This window comes from Pelodiscus sinensis, chromosome 2 (genome assembly GCF_052426305.1).
Source record: "Pelodiscus sinensis isolate ZL-2025 chromosome 2, ASM5242630v1, whole genome shotgun sequence".
Lineage (NCBI taxonomy): Eukaryota > Metazoa > Chordata > Testudines > Trionychidae > Pelodiscus > Pelodiscus sinensis.
In genome coordinates, this window is record NC_143053.1 from 188,115,465 (window position 1) to 188,133,679 (window position 18,215).

Consider the following 18,215-nt stretch of genomic DNA (forward strand, 5'->3'; position numbering starts at 1 on the left):
AGGACATACAGCACATGATTTAACTCCACTGTGGGAGCCGGCTGTGGAAATGTATTCATAGAATCATAGAATAATAGGACTGGAAGGGACCTCAAGAGGTCATCGAGTCCAGCCCCCCGCCCTCAAGGCAGGACCAAGCTCCGTCTACACCATCCCTGACAGATGTCTATCTAACCTGTTCTTAAATATCTCCAGAGAGGGAGATTCCACCACCTCCCTTGGCAATTTATTCCAATATTTGACCACCCTGACAGTTAGGAATTTTTTCCTAATGTCCAATCTAAACCTCCCCTGCTGCACTTTAAGCCCATTACTCCTTGTCCTGTCCTCAGAAACCAAGAGGAACAAATTTTCTCCTTCCTCCTTGTGACACCCGTTTAGATATTTGAAAACCGCTATCATGTCCCCCCTTAATCTTCTTTTTTCCAAACTAAACAAGCCCAGTTCATGAAGCCTGGCTTCATAGGTCATGTTCTCTAGGCCTTTAATCATTCTTGTCGCTTTTCTCTGTACCCTTTCCAATTTCTCCACATCTTTCTTGAAATGTGGCCCCCAGAACTGGACACAGTACTCCAGCTGAGGCCTAACTAGTGCAGAGTAGAGCGGCAGAATGACTTCACGAGTTTTGCTTACAACACACCTGTTGATACAACCTAGAATCATATTTGCTTTTTTTGCAACAGCATCACACTGTTGACTCATATTCAACTTGTGGTCCACTATGACCCCTAGATCCCTTTCTGCCATGCTCCTTCCTAGACAGTCGCTTCCCATCTTGTATGTATGGAACTGATTGTTCCTTCCTAAGTGGAGCACTTTGCATTTCTCTTTATTAAACCTCATCCTGTTTACCTCTGACCATTTCTCTAACTTGCTAAGGTCATTTTGAATTATGTCCCTATCCTCCAAAGAAGTCGCAACCCCACCCAGTTTGGTGGTATCTGCAAACTTAATAAGCGTACTCTCTATCCCAATATCTACATCATTGATGAAGATATTGAACAGTACGGGTCCCAAAACAGACCCTTGAGGAACTCCACTTGTTATCCCTTTCCAGCAGGATTTAGCACCGTTAACAACAACTCTCTGACTACGGTTATCCAGCCAATTATGCACCCACCTTATCGTGGCCCTATCTAAGTTATATTTGCCTAGTTTATCAATAAGAATCTCATGCGAGACCGTATCAAATGCCTTACTAAAGTCTAGGTATATGACATCCACCGCTTCTCCCTTATCTACAAGGCTCGTTATCTTATCAAAGAAAGCTATCAGATTAGTTTGGCATGACTTGTTCTTCACAAACCCATGCTGGCTATTCCCTATCACTTTATTACCTTCCAAGTGTTTGCATATGATTTCCTTAATTACCTGCTCCATTATCTTCCCTGGGACAGACGTTAAACTGACCGGTCTGTAGTTTCCTGGGTTGTTCTTATTCCCCTTTTTATAGATGGGCACAATATTTGCCCTTTTCCAGTCTTCTGGAATCTCCCCTGTCTGCCATGATTTTTCAAAGATCATAGCTAAAGGCTCAGATACCTCCTCTATCAGCTCCTTGAGTATCCTGGGATGCATTTCATCAGGACCTGGTGACTTGCTGACATCTAACTTTCCTAAGTGATTTTTAACTTGTTCTTTGTGTATCCTATCTTCTAAACTTACCCTCTCTCTGCTTGTATTCACTACGTTAGGCACACCTCCAGACTTCTCGGTGAAGACCGAAACAAAGAAGTCATTGAGCATCTCCGCCATTTCCAAGTTTCCTGTTACTGCTTCTCCCTCCTCATTGAGCAATGAGCCTACCCTGTCCTTGGTCTTCCTCTTGCTTTTAATGTATTTATAAATGTATTGTCTTGAGATTTAACGTAGGTGTGGGGGCTGATACCAAGAATCTGATGTGCATCCAAGTACATGCCTAAAAAAGTGGCAGGAGCTATCAGCACTAGGAAAAGAGGGACTAGGTACACAAAGTACATGCTGTTATGCCGGGTATAGCATGGACAGTGATAGTGCAAAAAAAGTCAGAGACTAGGTGATCTGGTCTTAAAAGCTTTAAATAAGCACAAGTCACACAACCTAGCAGAAATATAGCACTTACAAATGGAGGCAGGTTTATGAGGCAGTGTCCACAATATGGTCCCCTACACTCCAACTAATACTTACTAGAAAAAACTGTTTTAAGTATGTTTTAAGCTTCCCTAAGTACCTCTAACATAGGGCCATGACTTTCAAATTTAGTTGCTTAATACTTTGGATCGATCCTCATTCTGTGGTTAGTTCTGATTCTTGTTTACAAAACAATATTCCAGGGTGTGGTTTTTTTCTTAAAAGGAAAAATTGATCCCTTTTTTTAGAAGGGATGACAAGCCTTTTCACAATTAAAGAAGGACCTAGCTACACAATTCAGAGCTAAATCAGACTTCCCAAAGCTGGGGAGCGTTCAAATGTGGTCATTTAGTTTGGCCGGTTATAGAAACTGCAGCATTACGAAGCTAAGTGGCCAACCAGCTGAGAGAAGGAAGACCCACTCTGTGCAAGCCAAACACTGAACAGCATTAACAGTCAGGAGACATGAGCAGTGACTTGATGTCAGGCTGAGGGTGAGTTAATGATGACATACTAATAAGGCTATGCTGGCAAAATGAAAGCAATTTGGTGTCTAGCTGTGATAACACTTGTGTGACCATTATCATATGTTCAAACTCAGATACTTCAGTTCTGCAGTTAAACCTCGATTAAGCAAAACATTTAAGTGTACACCTAACTTCAAGTGCATATACAGTCCGTTTCACTTCACTGGCACTATTCAAAGTGCTTAATGTTAGGTACATGCTAAATCAATATCTTCAGTAGCTGGACTTTTTAATATTGGAAGCTTTGAAACACTTTCAAGCAGCCAACTAGCTTTATTTAGAACAGAAATATTGAAAATTTAAGACAGATATAGATGGTTGATGTGTAAAAGCTATGAGCCTTTGTTGCGGTATACACATGAGTAACACATATCAAAGGTTCTTTTCTCTTTCCAGCCCCCCTCTTCCCCTCCATCCTGCCCCTCTCACTTAAACTAACCAAGAGGGAACACAAAATCAAGTATAAAGACTTAAATACATCTCTGCTGTCTAGCCAGGCTGTGATCTGGTTCCGCAAGATCCTCTGGAGAAAAAATAAAATTTAACAAACAGTATAATGGCAAACTGGCTAGAAAGCAGATTCAGTCTGATCCACATCAAAAGGAAACATGAACAACTGTGTGTAATTCTTTCCCTCACAGTCTGTGGAGACTTGTTGACAATCACAGGGTCTTAATACATGGGTATCATATTACCTTGCATATACATTTTATCACAGGACAATCCCTATCCTCTCAAACTGCAGTTTCATTCCCAGAAATAGAGACTGAAAGTAGTAGCATTGGGAAGATATTACAGAATAAGATGAGTAGCTTTCCCAGTGTTGTGGTGCTATGTGGAATTAAATTCTTTCTTGCAGAGACAATAATCTTGGGTAAAAATGTACAAGACTGTAACCCCATACAAATACATAAAGACATGGCTATCAAAATACTAGCTTGTGTCTGTGTCTAGAAGTACTTTTTGTGGGCTCTGCAATATATTTGTGGGACCTACAGGATTTATGTACTAGTTGGGGGCTAGATCTCTTCCATATACCTTTTGCTTTGGTTTGAACACCAGTCAGCAGCCAAGCAATTGATGTAGAGTGGATGTGTGGCTTAAGTATACAAAAAGTTGAAACAATATATCTTCCATTTTTCCTTATGCCAGTTCTGCAAATTTGGAGTAGTGGTAATGTACAAAGATCAAGATAATATGGCTATTTAGGGCAGGGACATATTATACAAGTCAGCAAACTGCCATTAATTATAAATTAATATTAAGTATTGTTATTATATATTTTACCATGAGTTCAATATGTAAATAGTTTTTTCATATTATGGACTTGTCTTCACTCTGTGGAAGATTGATACTGCTGCAATCAATCTTCTGGAGTTTGATTTAGTGAGTCTAGTTAAGACTTGCTAAATTAAACTCAGAGGGCGCCTCCAAAGGTGGTCAGTACTCCTGTTCTTGCGAGGAGTAAGAAAAGCCAAAGGAAGCATTTGCTTCAAACTGCCTCCCATTATGGGTGCCAAGCTTGGCTAAAGGTAAACCGACTCTAGCTATGTATTCCATGTAGCTGGAGTTGCATACCTTAAGCTGAGCTTCCTGATCTAGTGTAGATCTGACCTAAGTAAATGTACAAAACTCAGTTGAAAAGACAAGATACACCTTTCAAATATACAGAGTAATTTTCCTCTCAATACCAGATATTTCTCTTCATACACAGAGGAAAACACGAGGTGCCTGCTTCTAATTAAAACTAAAACCACTTTATACCATTCTGCAGGAGAAAGGGTATAGAGTACACATTTACACTAATATTAAGGCCAGAACAGTGAAATGTCCCCTCAGTGTAAATAAGAATCAAGTACCAGCATTGAAATTCTTTAAAAGTGTAGCTGAGAAACACTGGCCACAGTCCAGCATGTACCAACACAGGCTTACATCTGCATTCAGGCAGAGGGCTGTTTAATTCATGGGCCTATGTCATGCAGCACATTGCATGATCAGGACCAATACCTTTTTTGGTCAGAGGCCACATGAGTACTCACTATTAGACCACAAACCCTCTCTAGCCTCTCACATGTAAATCTCTATTAATGCAATGCTAATTTTTAAGGAATAGCAATTCGGTAACCCCAATATGCTATCGAGAATTTACATCTAGCTACTAAATGATTATTATTGTTCAGTTTTATACAGTCATGTGTTTGGCTGCCATGCTGGAGTCCCCAGTCCAAAAGAGGGCTTCAGACTCTTCTTTCCTGAACTGATGAGGCCAGGGCATGTGCTAGAGTAGAATATTCACTTTGTCTTGAATGAAAAGCCCCGCTTACCAACCTGCATGCAAGATGTAGGCTGAAGGAGATACCTTAGGCATGGTCCAGTTACCTAAGCATAAGACCAGAAGTAGGAATTCTTGAGTTCTAATTCTGGTTCTGGCATTCTATAGCTCGGGGCAAGGCAGTTACTCTGTCTGCCACAATATCCGTAGGGGTGAGATGAACCTTAGAGGCATTACTAAAGGCTCTGAAGCAAGGACATTGAAAGGGAGATGGCTGCTATCCTATACATCTGGGAAGGCAACAATACAAATATGGTCAAACACAGTGCTTATAATGCAATGACAGTACGATACAAAATTTGCATATATTATTTCAAGAGAGAACCTGAAGTCAGAACTGACTTTTTCATTCATTTTTCAAATAACAAATCCAGAAGGTTCATTTTTCAATTCTCATGCTTCGTTATTCAGTAAGGGGGGAAAACGAACTGATTTGTAGATCATTCTAAGCAGCCTATTAATTCAGCACAGCTGGCTAATAGGATTTGTTTTCATCTTTGAAAAATGGAACCAGTGCCTCTTTTTTTAACGTTTAAAAGTGAGATTCACCCCTAGTGAAATTCACCTCCTTGAAATTCACCCCTAGTTTCAGACACCTACTCTTATACCCCATGGCAGAGCCCTCTGAAACAAACTCTCTCATCCAAGCACACGCTACCAAGAAAATTGACCACTAAGTACAAATAATTAGATACTTAAGTCTTCCTTACTGAATAATAACACACTAATGCTGAACTAGGTGTCAGATCAGTTACAGAAAGAACAATGCCAATTCCACTGTTAGTTCCCAACACTAGATTGCCATTCTCCCCACCCCCACCGTGGCAACCACAATATTCGTGGGTAGCCTTTCATTTGTGGCAACTTCGGTCTAAAGTATTTTTCTTCTGATTTAAATCACGAGACTTTACAAAGAGAAATTGTGAACATTTTTCACATAAAATTCCCTTTGGATGGGAATCACAGGTCCCAGATGCCAAGCTGTAGAGTCGGCTTTATTAGCAGCAGCTGGCTCCTTGGCAGGCTTCTCAGGCAGTCAGGCTTGTGGTTTTGGACTGGCCTCAGAGTCTAACATACAGCTCAACTGCTTTGCTAGCCAATTTGTTTTTGTTCATCTTTGGCTATGCCAAATTTGTCCTCTTTTATCCTCTTGAAAGTGAATCCCTGGAATGATCCACCAAGGCATTAATATATTGACTCTCTCTGTGTGTCTGTGTACATGAGTACAAGCCACAGCCCTACACTGAAACATACATTCTTTAACCTTGAAGAGTAACAATTTTATTATGCCATAACGACATTTGAAAAACACAGCAATTTTGCTACTTCATTTCCTCAATCAGCAGCAACACTGGAATATATCTCCTTTTCTATAGCTGGACAGAAGAGAGAAGTAAAAGACATATACCTTAATAACAAAGCATTAGCTATGAACAACTTTATAAAACACACAAGGGTCCATTTAGAGATGAGAGAATTGGAGAAAAGCTCAGAGTCTGCTGTAGAGCTTGGAGGATGTTGACCGAACTTACAGAACGCAAGCTTTCATTGGCCAAGCCTTCAGCAATGACAAAGGCCTGGAAGACAAGGCTCTTCTTGGACACCCTTTAACCCACGCAACCAGAGTTCTTAGTCTCCTTAAGCAGACTCCTGGACCATGAGCATTTTCAGGATATCCATAAAGACATGTGTACCTGCACATAGCCTTCTTTCCAATCTCTGTGCTTGTGGAGTTAAGGCTTCCAGGGCACAGGACCCTGGGTGGCCACTCATATCACAGTAATCTCGCTTGACAACATTTCATTTGTGCAAAGCAGCATCAAGATGTGATGCTACAAATAATAACATCACGGAAGCTTGAAAAGTGGTGACCCAGTGTCTGAAAAATTATACCCTCCTATTTGGCCAAATTAGAACATGGCTAGTTAGAGAAGGGTTTGTTTTGCCTTGCATGATTCACTGTTCCAATCTTGATTATTAGATGAGAGCATGAGCCAGAGCTTCGGGGTTATGCTCCCTGCTCAGCCACTATGTCATTTTGTCACCCTGGGAAAATGACTTACCTCTTTGTGTCCCAGTTTATCCATCTGTAATAATTCTTACATGCTTCATGGTGGTGCCATGATGCTTAATTGTTAATAAAGTACTCTGTGATCACTGGAAGATGAGGAGTGTGGATGTATGTACACATATAAATGTATATGCACACATTGAGCATAACTTCTTAATTATAGGCTCAATGTCGCCATTGAGAACTGCAGTATAATAAGGGATAGTGGGTGAAATACTTTAGCAATTAAAGTATAAACTATCCAGTGGTGTAAATTATCCTTCACAATTTCTGCAAAGAAAAATAATAGCAAAGTTCCATTAAAAAAACTGGACATTTCACATACTACATATAGGCAACATTGTAAGTATCAATAATTTCCACTATGTGCTATGCTTGTGTTATTAGAAAATAAATTTTGAAATAACTAACAGGATGTATTACACCTAGGGTATAATTTCACTACCTAAAATGCAAATATACTACCTTTGGTATTTCATACCTAAAATGGGAAACAGTGGACCATATTCTGATCCCCTTACTCAAATGAGTAACACCTTTCTTCACAAGTACTCCTATGGCTATCAAGGGGTTTCTTGTCATGTAAGCTGACAATTCGTATGAGTAATATTATCCTCTTCTCTCTATAACCCAGTATTCTTCTTGAGGCTCCTCTACAAAGGGATACCCAGGAAGATTAATCTGAATTTACTAACGATCTGAATTTACTGTGAATTCGTTAAATCCCATTAAGACCCGATGTGAATACACTTAATCAGAACTAAAGTGAAGCTTAACCTGTTTTAATTTATTTTGAAGTGAATTTACCTAAAGGGAATCAAACCACTTTAGTTGAGAATAAGTGTCCATATAAGGTTTAATGTGGTTTAACAAATCCACTTTAAATGCATACCTTACTAAAGTCAGATTAATATTCATGTGGCATCCCTATATGCACAGCTCTTACCATTTACTTATTTATTGCCCCATAAGAAAGTTCTATAATGTATGATCTTCAGGACCTACAACGTAATTAAGAAATATAAGGCTTGAGAGTGGGTGGGTGGGTGGGTGGAAGAAAGAAAGACGCAGTAAACAAAGAATGCAGGAAATGCAGTACCTATTTCACATCTTTAATATTGTAAGACATAAAACAATCCTGTTGTGACCGGAAATGACTGGCTTTATCAACAATTAGGAATTTAAAAATGAGGCTACTGGCATATGCCCAAAGTATAAGACTCAACTCATTTTAATGTTAAAATTAATTTTAAAAAATCCCAATCCCCATGGACTTCCTAACGAGATATAATTGCCATATATTTTATAATTCAGATTTTCTGAACAGCATAAAGTAATTTCTCTCCATTTACACATGAAATGGCATCTCTTATTCACAGCAAGATAATGTGTTTATTTAATTAGAAAATATTTTTTTTAAATTTCTGGTTACTCATTCCTATTCATAAAAGTTTAAAAAAGATCGTGTATGAAGAATGACAACTGTGAAAGAATGCAGCCCTTCCTTGCCTACAGATGCAGTATTATAATTAAGCAAAATCAGAATTTCTTAGACTAATAAAACACATTTCTCAGATCTAACCGAATGAAGTTTAAAGCTGTTAAAATTAGTGGACCAAACAGTGGTCTGTCTCACAACCCCAAAGACTTTCTCCAGGAGTCAGCAGAGCTGCATGAGGCATAAATCAGGGCAGAATTTAGCTTATTTTTCTTTATAATGAATTATTTTTCTCTTCTAAACCCCTATCTCATGACTGCTCAGTTTTCAGCTTTTTACGAACCGCAATAGCTAAACATTGGCTATCAATCCAAACACCAGAGGTCAGAAGGAAAGTCCTTTGCAGGAGAGTACTTAGAATATTTAGAAAGCATGTGACATTTAATGTAATCTGGAGCAACAAAGGCCAACAATTTGTCCTTCATAACTACCTTAATAAGACAGGGATAAAAAGTCATCAAGAACTGGGTAGGCTTAGCAATATCTAGACAGGATGATGAACACCAGAGGCAAAGAAATTCCCTCACGCACTGATAACAGCACCAATTTGCCACTAAAACTGATTCAATGGTCAAACAAAATTTGTCAGTTTTTATACCACTGGATTCCAAACCCTAACAATGATAAACATGAAAAGCAAATTGGCCAATTGGAAACCATCGTATTAGTTAAAAATGGGACAGTGAATGTTAAATGTTAAATTGGATTAGATGTATAAAGGACCACCTACAACTTGAACAGATTGCTTTTCATCTAGCTAGGACTTTAGTTGTGCATAAATAGTCCCCGATTTTGAACATGTCCCATAAAAACATACAGTGAATGCCAAGTAGACAGGCAGAGGGGCACCATCATAAGCATGATTACAGCTTGTGCTGCCAACTTTCTAATCACACATAATTGAACATTCTAGCCTGACCTGTACCCTGTCCCTTCCTCTAGGCCTCATCCCTGACCTGCCACTTCTCCGATGCTCCACACACACGTACACACATACACGCCAGCATATTCCATCCATACTCCATCTGTCTAGGGATGTTAAATATTAGTTAATTAAACCAAGTGGTTTGGCGTGTGAGAGGGATCTCCTGGATGAGAGAGCTCAAAGACCTAGCCCTCAACTTGGGACAAACTCCCAAAGCCCTGTTAGCCACGCCTCCACTAGGATTCCAGGAACATGTCACTGCTTCTGAGAGCACAGGGACATGTATGGAGCCTGTCAACCCCACCAACCAGACTTTTCAAGGCCCAATCAGCAGTGCTGATTGGAGCCACCAGGGACCCTTTTCAACCAGGCATTCCAGTTGAAAACCAGACACTCACTGGCCCTAATTACAGCCCAAGACTGCTTTAGAATGGACTGCTCTCCTATAGTATTGGCCAGTAGCTGGATTTTGTTATAGACCTACCTCGGCCACTGCCTCTTGCTCCCCTCATGCTGCCACAGTGGAGAGAATACTACTTTTGGATCATGAGAAGTCTGGATTAATTCATGCACAGCCCTTCCACACACTGGCCCCTCTACTGAATATTCTTCCCTGAATTCAGTGCATTTCACCTCCATGGGGAAGGTCACAACTTAGTCCTTAGTACAAAAGAAATGAAGACTAGGAATAGAACTGTCACACGAAATAAATTATCTCCCATTCTGGTAAATAATCTCTACAGATCAACCAACATTTATTTTCAATAAATGCTTCCTCTCCTCCCCTTATCTTGTGGTTGGAGATTTCAGACACAATCCATTCCTGTGACATTTTTATTTCTTACCAAGCAATGCCATGGACAAGGAAGATTTTCTTATATAAAGTATTCGTGCACTTTGTCAAATTCATCAACTCATAGCCTATATTTTGTGACATAATTAGCATTATTGCTTTATTATCCAACATGTTCATATTTTATTGATGCACTGAGTCAAAATGTGAATGGACTATGGGTCTTAAAAATACTAAATCTGAGCAATCTGGACTATAAAAACATCGTATGTCTCCTAAACAGAATACTTTAGAACACAGATCAAAATGTGAAAGCCGTTATTGCCTGTGATACAGTAACTTTGTTGTGAAAAATGGGAAAAGTTTGAGTTAGCAGAGATCATTATTTGTGTTTATTTTGGGGGCACTAGTAAAATTAGCCTAAGGATGTAATAGCACCCCACTTCAAAGGTTAAAAACATAGAATGGAAGTTTTATATTTAACTTAATGTATTTGTATAAAAATAATATACATTTTAGGTCCTGGAAGTCTATATTAATTATTTAAAAGGAAGACTAAAAGTGTTCTGAAGATGAAAATGCTATGTATGAGCTAAATTTTATTGCTTATATATACACACAATATCAACATGGGGTAATAACACAAATAAAATAAAATTCAACTGAATGGAGCTGAACGTTTTGCATAGGGCAAAACCAAAATCATTGATCTAATCCAACGCTTCCCCACTCCAAAATTTGTCAAATGCAGATCAGAGCCAAATGGGTTTTTTTGGTTTTGCAAAATCAAAACCAAACCAAGAAGGTTTTTCAAAATCGGAAGAACGCATTAGCAGAATTTTGGACATTCCACATATCTGTATTTGTCTTAGGTTACTGTTTTCCCAGGACCACTTGAACTGCAGCTACACAGTAAAGTTAGGCAGAAAATCATCAGGCAGATCAAGAACTTCAATCTAGATCTCCCACATCCCAAGTCAGTGTCCTAACTGCAAGGCAATAGTCTCTCATTCTCTCTCCCTTCAAAATGTTCCTGGTGCCACAAAATTTCTTTTAGTCAAAAATTTCCTGACTAGCTATTTCTAGTCACTGCTCCATGAGCAGAAAGGGGGGATTAATTTGCTACCAGAGTGTAACTGTTCGCCCTCACTCTCATGACGTCGGTTCTAGATTCTATTTGTGTGTATGTAAAGTTTGCCAATGGCTTCGAATGCTAAATCAGTTGGGTTTCCTGTGAAACAATAATCTGCAGTTTAGCAAACATGACATTTAAATTTCTCCTATCGCTAACATAGCTCATAATTAATGCAAAAAAAGGTAACTTTCTCATCAGAAGCCTTTTTTTCTGGGTTCCTAAACACCTGTATTAACTTACAGTGAATGTTTAATGAAAGACAACAAGCTCAATTTCCTGCTGGTATAAACGGGGGTAGCTTGTGGACTTTCAAACATATACATGACGTGTCACTCACAAACACACACACGCATAGGATAATGAAAAAAATCTTTCTTCCTGTCTCAATAATTGTAAACAGAATTTAGAGGCACAGAACTGTTTGACAGTACTGTTTGCTCTCTGATGGGATGAGCACCCTCTTATTTTATACTAATTTGTACAGCAGATTGGGATGCTTTATTTTTTTATACTATATCCTTCTAAATTAAGAATTTCCAAATCATACTCAATTTCCAAATTATTCTAAATTAAGAATTTCCAATTTTTTTACTAAATGGTAGCTTAAAGGTATACCATGTTTATCAAAAATACAGTGATTTTTTTATACTTTTTAATTTTCTTCTTTTTCATGTGAATTATTTTATACGAGAATCTGTCTTTTGAAAGAATGCATACCTGACACTACAGAAAAATCTTAATAAAAGTTCAAAAAATATCTAATCGATAAATTATTTCCTGTTACATTAAGTTCTATAATAGAGGCTTGGAAGTATTAGCAATTAACAATATAGTTTATACTTGAAACAGATGCAAACACCCTAATATTTGCAATATAAAAGAATATCTTTATCAAATAATCTATACAACATTCTAGTTTCTGTGTAAAAGCTATGATTCAACCAAAAATAAAATTAGTAAGTAAAAAATTAAAGGAAAATTAAGGAAAGATACAGAGAAAAACAAGTATGAAGGGAATGAGAATAGGGAATAGTGGACATTACAATCAGTTCAACCAAATTTCCACTAGGATTAAAACTATGTATCATTTCATCAATTAGAAAGGGTCCAAAATGCATTTGACAGTGTCATTAATTGACAAAACTTCTTGTCATGCTAATTCCTGGCAAAATTCATTTAGTAGAAATGTCTGTCTTTCTCTTTGTTGATTTTCAGATCAGAATTTTGAAGTTCATTTACAGAGCAAATGGCAATAAAACTGTTTCTGGTGTCCAATAAGGAAGTTGACGTGAACACTACAGATTCAACACACATTGAAGGAAAACCTTTTATTAATTCAAGTGGTGATGTTTGACCTTTATTCCATCACCTCTCCTTAGCTTCTAGGTTAACTAGAATACATAGTTCACTCAAAGTCTGTGTCAAGCAATAACATTCCACAAAGATATTAATGTTAATAATAATGCTAATTTAATACCCCTGTTTGAAAAGGATTAGGAATGCTGGAAATCCTATGAATTAGCATTTCTGAAGACATAAATTGTGAAACTAGTATCTAACTAATGATGGTAGACTCATCCATAATGGCAAGATCTTTTGGTTCCAAATCATGTCCTTTGAAGCAGCTTTGGCGGACACTTTTAAATATTCTTGTAACTAAAAAAATATATAATGAATACCATCTCCAGATACTTTCGAATGAGTGCTAAAGGTTGCGTGATCTTCAATACAAACACCAACAGATGAGTTTTAGTTGGCATCACTATTTTGGGGGGAGGGGTTTGAACACCAACATAGTGCCCCCCACCCCACACACACTATGTCAACCAAAAAAATTGTTATCCATGGAAACTAGATCGCACCCCTGCATTTGTCCACAAAAATTAAATGCATTCTCTCACACACACAATGGATATGAAACTAACAATCAGTTTTGCAAATAAGTATTTTTGTAGAAGGAAAAAATTCAGACAATTGCAAATTTGACCCAGTAAGATTTTAAAAAGTAGTTAATCCTTCAATTGAAACACAGAACATTATCTTTTGTACAAAGCACCCAATCCTGCAGTTATTATTTTAGCAAAATTCCCATTAATGTCAGTGGGAGTTCTGCATGCGTAAATCTGAAAAATTGGACTCTTAAGTGATGGAGCAGACAGAATCTTCAGAAATGTATGCCCCAAACTCCAAGAAACTTCTACCGCAAACTGAGATTTTTGCACTACTTATAAATTGACTCCATTTAGGCATCTTTCCATGGAAACAACAAAAACCATATCCCTGACACTAAAGCAACCTCCCTGTCAAAAAACCTGCTCCAAAGAGGGAAGGACAGGTTCTAAACCAAACAGTTGTAACAATTTGCTTTCTTACATAGACAAAAAACATACTTTTCCATAATCTTGATCTTGGAAACTGTTCCTGCAGGAACTTTCCAAAAAGTTTTGAAAAGTTTCAGCCTAGGCAAATGACTGCACCTCACGTTTAGGCAGGGGTGTAGGGTGTTTGGCTGGCTGGCTGGCTGAAAGAATGAAGGGGACAGTGCTGTATGGCTGGAGGGAAAAATGCATGTGTGAAAACTCATGCAAAAGGGTCAGTATGGTTGCTGTCTTATCTCCTGGGTTTAAATGGGGCAGCTCTGCTCCCGAAGCTTCCCTTTTCCATGGAGCAGGCTGAAGCAGGAGGGAACATAGCACTTTGGCACATCTCTGCATTGCTCAGTAAGAAAGGATGAAGGGGAGTAATTTCCCCCCTCCTCTGGCCCTTTGGTTGCTGACTTTCTGATTGAAAAAAAACTAAATGGCCTTGCCCTGCCCCTGCCCCTGCCCCACTCTTTCCCTGAGGCCCTGACCTTTTCTGAAGCCCCACCACTGGTTACTCCATCTCCCCTCCTTCATATTCACCAAGCTGAGGGAGGTGGGGGTGCAAGAGAGTGTGAGGGATCCAGTTCAGGCTGAGGGGTTTGGCATGCAAGAGGGGGCTCTGGATTTGGATCAAGGAGATCAGCATGCGGGAGGGGGCTCAAGGCTGGGACAGAGTTGGGGTTCAGGAGCCGGTGTGGGAAACACCTACCTCAAGAGACTCCTGGAAGTGGCAGCATTTCCCCTTCCAGTTCCTAGACACAGGACTAAGTGGCTCAGCTTGGCACACTGCCTTCGCCCGCAGGTGCCACTCCACAGCTGCCACTGGCCGTGGTTCCAGGACAATGGGAGCTGAGAGGCTAGTGCTCAGGGCAGAGGCAACGCATGGAGCCCCCTGGCTGTCCTTGCACCTACAACCGGAGAGGGGACATGCCACTGATTCCCGGAGCCACACAGGGCCAAGGTAGGCAGGGAGCCTGCCTTAGCCCCACTATACCCAACTTTTAATTGCCCAGTCAGAAGAGGTAACTAGAGTTGACAAGGTCCCTTTTTGACTGTGTCCCCCTATCAGGTAGGGAGAAGCAGGCACAGCAGAGTCTGATTCAGTTCCCAGGTAGGGAGACAAGGAAAGGGAATGCCCCTCCTCAGGCAGCTGTGCTGCAGTTAGAGGCTTTAGTGAATCAGTTTTCATGTTCTCCTGTGCTAAGGGCAGAGGACTGCAGGTGGCAATTTTATTCAGCTCCACTTCCTGTAATGGATGGTAAGCAGTGAGGAGGAAAACCAAGAGGAAGAGGAGCCCTCCCCCCCCCCACACACACACACCGTCCACTCCCAATCTCCTCAATCCATGAAGAGATAGGCAAGAGCACATTAGTAGAGCCAAAAGGGGAAGGGAATTAATTAGTTTGTCATTTATAAGGGACATATTATCCTGGGGTATATTCAGTATGGGGAATTTCAGCCCCAAAATCTTAAAAGTGTGACATAAGTAACTGAAAACTGAATTTATACAAGTTATACCAAACAATTTCCACTACAGCCTTTCCATTACCCCCATCCTTTATTCAGCGGTTAAAAGTAACATTCAGACCTTGATTATGTTTTCTGAATACTACACTGTGTACAGAACAAATATTTTAGAAAGTTTGAAAAGTACATTGGTACAGGTTGAACTTCCCTAATCCAGCACTCTCTGATCCGTCAACCTCCATGGACCGGCATGATTTTAGTTAGCCAGATGTCCACTTATCATGGGTGTGGCCAAGTTTCCCTCAGTCCCATAAAAGTTGTGTAGAGCCACCAGTCCTGGCTCTCTGTGTTCTGTCCTATTATTTAGCTCTAATTTATCCCTTAATGTCTTCCAAGAACCCAAAAAGCAGTAGAAGTGTTGATAATGCTGCTAGACAGAGTTAATTTCCCGTGGGTCAGCACCATTCAGGTCCCAAGGGTGCCGGACTAGAGAGTTTCAATCTGTACTAATTTTCAAATATTTCCATCTGTAAAGCCAACTAAACAAGAGAAAATGTTAGAAACCTCTAAAAACCAAGCCTCTAAAAATTCAAACCAGCTTTGGTATGGCTATGCAAAATAGCACATGATAATTACTATTACATATGTGATTATAGTTTTTGTTCCAAACTTGACACGTTTTATTCTATCCTGACACTTTCCTTATAAAATCTTTGTGAATTTTTGCTAGTTCATGTACCAGTTGCTGATGCAGAAGTAACTCAGGAAAGCAATATTCTGATTTGTAATATTTTCAAATCTCTCCTCCAAATAGTATCACATGCTATGAAAATGAAGACATCCAGCACTGCTTAGTGTATTACTTTGTTTACAACATCACTTTCCAGAGCTCCCCAAATAGCAGTCTGTAAAGCTAAAATTAGCATGCAACACCTCCTATTGCTTATAACGACGTGATGGGAAACAAAGAAATAAACTCGGAGATATAATATGTGCTAAAGGTGGAGTTGGAATATTATCATCTCTGTTCCAGTTTAGAATTAAAGGACAATGATACCCAGTAGTGTTTCTTAAGAGGACATCTGCTACTACTACTATGAACCACTTTTTGCATAATAAATAAAGAACACTGTGTCTAAATACATTCCTTAACAATCCAATCTAACCCTGAATCAAATTACATTAATCTATGTTACATGCAAATTGTTTGATCATGGGCCACTATGTTACCAGCTGCTTAGTAATTTCAACTCTGTTTTTTTAAGGATAGCAAAAACCTTTTAGATGATTTATCCCAATGATGATGATAATCTTGCATTTATATATAACCTTTCATCCAGCAGGATCATAAACTGGTTTACAAGCCATATACATTCAGCCCTATTGAAATGCTGCCAATCCTGGGACGGAGGGCAGCACTCTGAAAGACACTACGTGGTGCTACTTCTACATTTTTGAATATTCCCATGGCTCTAAAAAAAGTCTGGTCCAAAGGACATCCACAAATAAACTATATGTAGCTCAGTTTAACTGCATCAGCAGGATGAAGGGCAAAGTTAAATCTGCTTTGATTTCAATATTGTGATCAAAATCTAAGTGCTATAAGACCTTCACCTCTCCTGAACATCAAAGTACTTTGTATGTATACAAAGAAGAAACACAAGAAAAAGTATGTAATGTTGCACTTCATATTCTTTATGAAACATGCTTATGATATGACCATGTCATAACTTTAAAATGATTTATGCACGATAATTCATGCAACATATCATTGGAAAGATTACGAGTTACTGAATATGATTATCCTGTTTGTATGCCTTGTGTCATTTTTGTATCTGAAGTTAGGAGTACTGACTAATATATTTGTATTTTATCTATGCTGCTTTGGGTGACTCCCCCTGCCAACACTTCAGAAGCAGAAATTACATTTCAGACAAGGCTAATGGCCCACCATCAATGACAATGGTCTGCGAAAAGGCTCAGCCTTCCTGTGGATGCTCCATACTGCTATTGACTTATGGATGACAGAATCAGGTAATCTGGTCACTTCTTATTAACCTGCATCCTGGGTCTGCTGTGCTTTTGCACTGAAGGGAGAGGGAATCAAACAAAGGGTTCCCGCCTTATGGAAATTCTGTACAACGTCAGGGAGGAAAACAATCATTGCCTTTCCTTCGCTTTTTCCTCTGGCAATCCTAAAAAGATACTTGAAAACACCTGGAAACAAAAGGACTGTAATTGAAAGCAGGGAGGAGGGAAAGAGACATCTCTGGCCTATCAAGGGCACTAATCGTTAACTAGGTTGAGAAATTATTATTTGTAACCAGTTTCTTTAGCAAATGTATCTTATTGTGCTCTGTATTATTTTCTTTGCAATTTCTTGGACTACTATGCACCATTTTGTGTTAAACTTATTTCTGGTTTATAATATAACATAGGAGAAGGGAATTTCATGTATATTTGAATGTATACCCCAAGAGGATGAATACCTGGGGGAGGCTGAAAAAGCTGAATCTTCATAGTTGAGCACAGTGTCTGTATCTTACACAGCTAGATTTGGCCCTGCCTATGTGCTTTAGTGAAATAAGCATTAGTGCCTGGCTCAGCAAGACCAGGTAAAGGGGATCCAGGCTTGCAGTATAGGCTGACACAGTGGTACCGCAGCTCAGCAGGTGGCATCCCAGGGGTTCCCAACCCATCACAAAGTACTAACAGAAATGTGTACTAATCAAAGTAACACAGGTGATGACTTTCTTCTTTCTGAGTGGTGCTCCACCCACAACTGAAGCTCTGCCCCCCCATTCTGCCTCTTCTCCCAAGGCTTCATTATTGCCCCATCTGTTATGATCTGATTCAACCTATTTGCTCTAAGCTGCCCCTTCAATCAAGAGGTGATTTGGTTTGATAAAAGGGGACATAACTGAACCATTGCTCTGATTTGGCCCTCCCTGATTCCCAAAACTGTGCCTTGGACCTGCTGCAGCCACTGCAGTTC

General features: G+C 39.4%; 1 protein-coding gene across 8 annotated transcripts in view; it reads right to left on the reverse strand.

Annotated features, from left to right (window-relative positions):
* The window catches only part of RBMS3 (RNA binding motif single stranded interacting protein 3), a 989,419-nt gene that overhangs the window by 464,935 nt on the left and 506,269 nt on the right, over positions 1-18,215 (reverse strand). The window lies entirely within an intron of this gene.